Consider the following 6,000-nt stretch of genomic DNA (forward strand, 5'->3'; position numbering starts at 1 on the left):
TGGAGAGAGATTCTTTTCGGTCAGGCAGTCTGGGGCTTAGAGGCCCAGGGAAACCTTTGTAAAGAAAATATTACAGTTGAGTTTTTGAGGGTAGGTATGATTTCAACAGGGAAAGATGGAAAGGAAGTTTCTTCTGGGTAGAGAGGACAGAGAACCTGAAAACATAGGATTAAGTAGACACAGGACAGGTGTCAAGAAGTTGGTTTTGAGGTGCACAAAGATATGGAGGGATGTTGTTGGGAAGAATATCTGGACAGGCAGGCTGGGGCCAGGTCACTGAGGCTGTTTAGTGCTGTGTCGGAGGCATCACATGTGGGCAGTGAGGTGCGGGGGAGGAGCAACTTGTTGTTCTTGAATCATACTCAGTGTTACAGCCCAAGGCCAAAAAGCATTTGCTCCATCCATGAGATTGAAGAAAAGGAGAACCAGGAGCTAGAGGCCGTGCAGCAAAAAGCTCTCTCCATCCTCCCTCTAACAGTGACAGATGCCTGTGGCTAAAGCCCCAGTGGTCTGGGTGACCCAGCATGGCCTGTGCTCAGCTGGTGTGGAAACTTCTCCCTCACTACATTGTCCCCTCCTTTACCACAGAACACAGTCACCTTCATTCCTGAGCCCCAGTGGCACTGGCCACCTTGACCAGTCTTTGGAGTGTTTTGCTTAATGAACAAGCTGATTCCAGCCCCTTATACTAAACTATAAATCCTGTAAGGCGTGAGTTAATTACTGTTTCTTTTGTTTATCCCTATACAGTAACGGATACATAGTAGGCTTGCAAAACAAAAGGCCTTATTAATTAGACCAGCCAACTTTCTTCCTTACAGGATGGCTGAATGAAGAGTATTAAAATAGCAAACTACTTAATCTTTTAAAGATTCCTAAGAAGAAAGCTGTAAGTAGTCAAATAACATAGATGTTTTCTTTAAATTAGCATAATTGGTTACATGAGTATTTTTAGCTGCTAACAAGGTATAGAAATCTCCAGAATGCCAGTGCTGCTTACACCCACTTCTTGGCCAATATTTTACCAGGCCCTGAGTCATAGCTCTGAAATCGATTCTGCCCTTTACTGCAAAATCATTACAGGGCCAGGAAAAATGATCCATGCTGTTTAATCAGTGGGGGTGCTGGAAAATCAGGAGACGATACCATGCTGTGTGATAAGGGTCTGGATGAAGTACGCCAACCAGAAATGTGGAGAGTATAATCATATTCAATCCCATACCTAGCTTCAAAATGAACTCAAGAGAAAGGATATACTGATGCACCCTATGTAATTCACAGAATCACAAATTTTTGCCCATTCAATTTCTTGTGGAGTCGTTTAAATCTTTCTTTCCCAAATAAAAAGAGCATTCTAAAGATGAAAGATTTGTGATATAAGAAACTGAATCTGGATATAAAATGATGTCAATCTACTGCCTATTATTTTGTGTTATTCTCTCATTTAAAAAAAAATCTGAGTTAAGAAAATGATAGGGGAGAATAAAGGGAAAATATTTACCATGCATTCAGCAAAAGTGCAGAACTGAAGAGATTCCAGTAGGAAGATGTCACTATTATTCTTGCCATATCACACATTCCAAAGAATGTAAAACTGTGGCTTCCAGAGAGAAGAGAATTTATTAGCTGTGTGAGAGGGAATGGGTCCTTTCTTCATCTTTTCCTGGAGATCCTGAAAGTAGTATCTTTTAGAGGCCATAAGCAAGGGGGGTCACTTTCTTGCTCATTTGCATATCCTCAGACTTGGTCACCAGTTCTCAGGTCCAGTGTTTTGGAGCCATGGTGGAAGGGTCACATGAGAGTAAGCTTGATTGATGGTTTAAATAAAGACCTGCTTCTGACCTTCTTGTTAGGGGCAGTTTAGGGCTGGTAGAATCAGAACCTCTGTGCCCATGGTAAGACCACGACTCCCTCAGGCTCATGGGATTCCCCTGCTGTTTTCATTGTGAATTACTGAGACCCAAGCCTCCTTTATCACTGCTTTCCAGATTGTTCTCCACTGCTCAGTCTACTGCCTTGACTAACTTAGGTCCACACAACCAATATTCATTTAGTATTCTGTGGGACACACATGCTAGGGACTGGGGGGAGCAGAGATAAATAAGGTGGTTTTTTGTTCCTCAATACATTTAAAGGGGAGAAAAGGATGTTTGCAGAGAATTCAGTACAAGTACTTCTGTAACTCACCCTCTTACCATGTGTGTCCTCTTTTACCGGCCAGCAGCCTTGTAAGGATCCAGGAGGGAACATTTGCCCAATAGGAGTACTTTTTTTTAGAGGAACTTGTCCATGAGGCACACGGAGTGAGAGATGCATAGCAGGGTGGCCAGGCAGCTTGTTTATTGATCAGCTCTGTGGGCAGTGACTGCACATAATGGGCTCTCAGTAATAGCAGTTGCTAACAACAACAACAACAACAACAACAACAACAACAACCATTTAATGAAAATTCACTATGTGCCCAGAGCTTTGCATACATTATACCAATAAATTGTTATCACAACTCTCTAAGGTAGATACCATTATTGTCATTTTCCAGATGAATCTCTGAGAACTCAGGCACCCAACAGAGCATCTGAAAAGTGTCCTCATCATCACGGACAAATCAAGGGCGTGCTTTAGATAATAAAAAACCTTTTAAATAATGTTCTTTCATCCATTCATTCATTTAGCAAACCTTCATTGAGCACCTACACCTGCAAAGGAGACGGATGTATGAACCAACAATTTTATTTCAGTACTGTACCAGGATGATTGACCACATCTCTCTGCCTAATTAAGAAGTTATGAAAACACAGCATTCTAAAATGTTTGAATTATGAGAGTAGTCACAAAAGCATCTGAAAATGACTTCAGACATGAGGACACAATAAGGCTCTATTTTAGCAAGACATGTTTTGGCTGTGGAATTTTCGAAGACGACTGCCCCTCTGTTGCTGTTCAGTTCTTCACAGTGTGTTTGGTTTAAAGAAAGAATTTGATGGAAACCCAATAGTTCTATCGCAACACTTACTATTTAAATTCTCTTCTTGTCACTCTTCCAAATACTTTCCCTCAGCACATTTATTCCCTTAGATCCTTTACAGTCAGCATTTTAGAGACAGCTTCCTTTGGCACCTTAAAAATAGAGCTTGATCAAGGAAAACGCTGCATTCTTTTCCCAATCTTCAACTGTCTAAGACTGCCCCCTTAATAATACTTCACATTTATCTTAGCGCTAAAGAGTTTTCAAAGGGCTTTCCCATACATTATTTTAATTAATCCTCTTAATTACTTGATGTATTAGGCCGGAAAGTATTCTTTTTGCCGTTTTTATGGGTATTGCAAAAGCAAAGCCATACACGTGGAGGACAGAAAGAACTCCAAGAATACAAGTGATTACAAAATTAAAAAGGAGAACTTACTCTCTGCTGGTAGCCACTGTCACCGTTACAGCCTCCTGTGTGTGTCCTGGGCTGTGACTTCCTTTCTCAACACGAGCCATTTCAACGCCTGTGATTCTAAGTACTGTTATGGATGTGTCCCCTCCCATACATCTTTATTGTTGATCGATGGGATGTCTGGGAGGGGAGTGAGGTAGGTACAGGTGTGTAGTCTGCCCTCCTGAACCCAAACTTGGTCATTGCCACTTTATAGTTCCTGAAACCTGGGCACAGAAGGAGTGAGTGCTTTGTCAAATGCCTATTACACGGTGGAGCTGAAAACCAGAATTCTGGTTTCCTGCCACCTAGTCTAATGTTCTATTTCTCTATCTCTCTCTACCACCTCTTATCCTCCATTCGTATCAGCGGAATTCAATACAGCTGAGCAGGAATGTTTACAAGCATTTAATGAGCACGTACCTCAGTAGAGCCAAATGTAAGGACAGACAGTGCATTTGTATTTGCTTTGAATGTTTTTCCCAACTCACTGTGCTCTCATTCTAATCTTGGGTTTTCACAGAAATGTCAGAGGTAAAAAGATTTTGGAAAGTTTTAGTTTTAAAACCTCATGTAAGTTGTTTTCAGTAAGAGCTTTAAAATAAATTAGTTGACTGGGGGTGGAAAACGGACTTTTAAAAATTTTATTATGACCTGTGAACATCACATTCATTAGTGCCTAGTTAGTTCCAGTTTCTGAAACCTAGTGGTGTGTGGGATGAAGAAAAGACATAAATTACGTTTGTCTACTGTGGAGCCAAAACATATGCCGCCCTTAATCTCATTCACATCCACCTATATTTTTCTTCTTGTTGCCAGTTTTTGTACGCATTAATTATTTTTTAAAAAGTTGGAACATGGAATTATGGCTGTTATTATACACACAGGACCTGTTAAACAAAGTAGATTAAAATTTCTCACCTTCATTTTCGGAAGGCCATTGTCAATATTACCAGAGAGAAAGAGGTGTAAGTAGGGATTCCCTTTTAATGAGGAAGTCTGAGGGCAGAGAATAGCGATTTACTCATCCAATGTACAAGTATCTATTAAGCATCTCCTACTATGTCCAGTTGGAAACTTGGGATAAAAACTTAGACAAAATGGTGAGTATCTAGCAGAGGAGGCAGGCAGGAACCAAATAATAGAAATATGTAGTAAAAAAATGAACTGGAAGAAGCACCATGGAGAGAAAGTCCATGTACAGTATCACTGATAACTGGGGCCAGGCAGACAAGGAAGACTTTTATGAAGGAGGGATATTTGAGATGGGTTCTAGATGTAAGAGAGCAGTGTCAAAAGCAGTCCCACACAGACTCCTTGGGTAGCATAGAAAACAGTCATGATCAGGGGGGTGCCTGGGTGGCTCAGCCAATTAAACGTCTGACTCCTGATTTCAGCTCAAGTCATGATCGCACGGTTTGTGAGATTGAGCCCTGCATCAGGCTCCATCGTGGAGCCTGCTTGGGCTACTCTCTCTCTCTCTCTCTCTCTCTCTCTCTCTCTCTCACTCTCAACCCCTCTGCTCTTCCTCTGCTTGTGTGCATGTGCTCTCTCTCTCTCAAAGTAAATAAACTTAAATAAAAAGAAAAGAAAACAGTCGGGGGCCTAAGGTACCTGTTAAAGGAGGACACACCTGACACTTTGCACTCTTTTGGGTAGCTTACAAGGGCAAGGAAGAGACTTTTCAGAAGACATTATTAGATTTCTCTCAGTTTAACAGAGATTTCTTGGAAATGTATCCAAAGGACAAGTGAGAGTAGCTGGTTGCTTGTCCGTAAGCAATTTTGTGGCTATACAAGCTGAAGAATGTGTGTAGCCACACACACAAGATATATTTGTATTTCCCTATATATTATAGAAGTGGAAATTAAAGAGCATGGTTCTGGGGCAACACCTTCCTACCACTCCTCATTAAAGCATATAACTATAGCTTTAAGTCTCTGTGGAAAGGGCACACAAAAGGGGCTTGGGAAGTCTGGGGTTTAAACCTCTGTTCTGCACCTGTTAGTATGACCCTGGACATGTTACCTCACATCTCTGGGTCTCAGATTCATCATTTAAATGCAGGAAGTAATATGCTGATGACTCACGAATCTACCTTTCAGTCCCAATCTCTTTCCTGAGGTCCCTACCCTTATGTTCAACTGCTCTTGGACACTATGTAGGTGTTTTATGGACAACTCAAATTCATTTTGTCCAAAACCAAACTCATCTCCACCCCTACCTCCAGAAAACAAAACATTGTTCTTCCTGAGGTTTTTCCCAGAGTGGTGAATAGGTGCCCTTCTCTGTGGCACCATAAGCTGGAAACTTCGGCTGTACTTTTCACCTTCTGCCTCCCCACATTTTCAGTTTCTCAGCATGTCCTATGAGGGTTGCTCTCTGTCTCTCCTCACTGCCACTTGCCCTCTTATATCTTATACTGCAACCTCACTGAGCTCCTTTTCATACTTGAGATGAGCCGTGGACTTGCTTTCCACTTGGTCTTTGAAAAGGAGGTTCCCTTTGCCTGGAATACTCTGACCACATCCCATCTGTTACTGTCTTCTGCTTAAATCCCATTTCCACTGGGAGTCTTCCC

This window comes from Leopardus geoffroyi, chromosome A1, assembly GCF_018350155.1.
Source record: "Leopardus geoffroyi isolate Oge1 chromosome A1, O.geoffroyi_Oge1_pat1.0, whole genome shotgun sequence".
In the NCBI taxonomy this organism is placed as follows: domain Eukaryota; kingdom Metazoa; phylum Chordata; class Mammalia; order Carnivora; family Felidae; genus Leopardus; species Leopardus geoffroyi.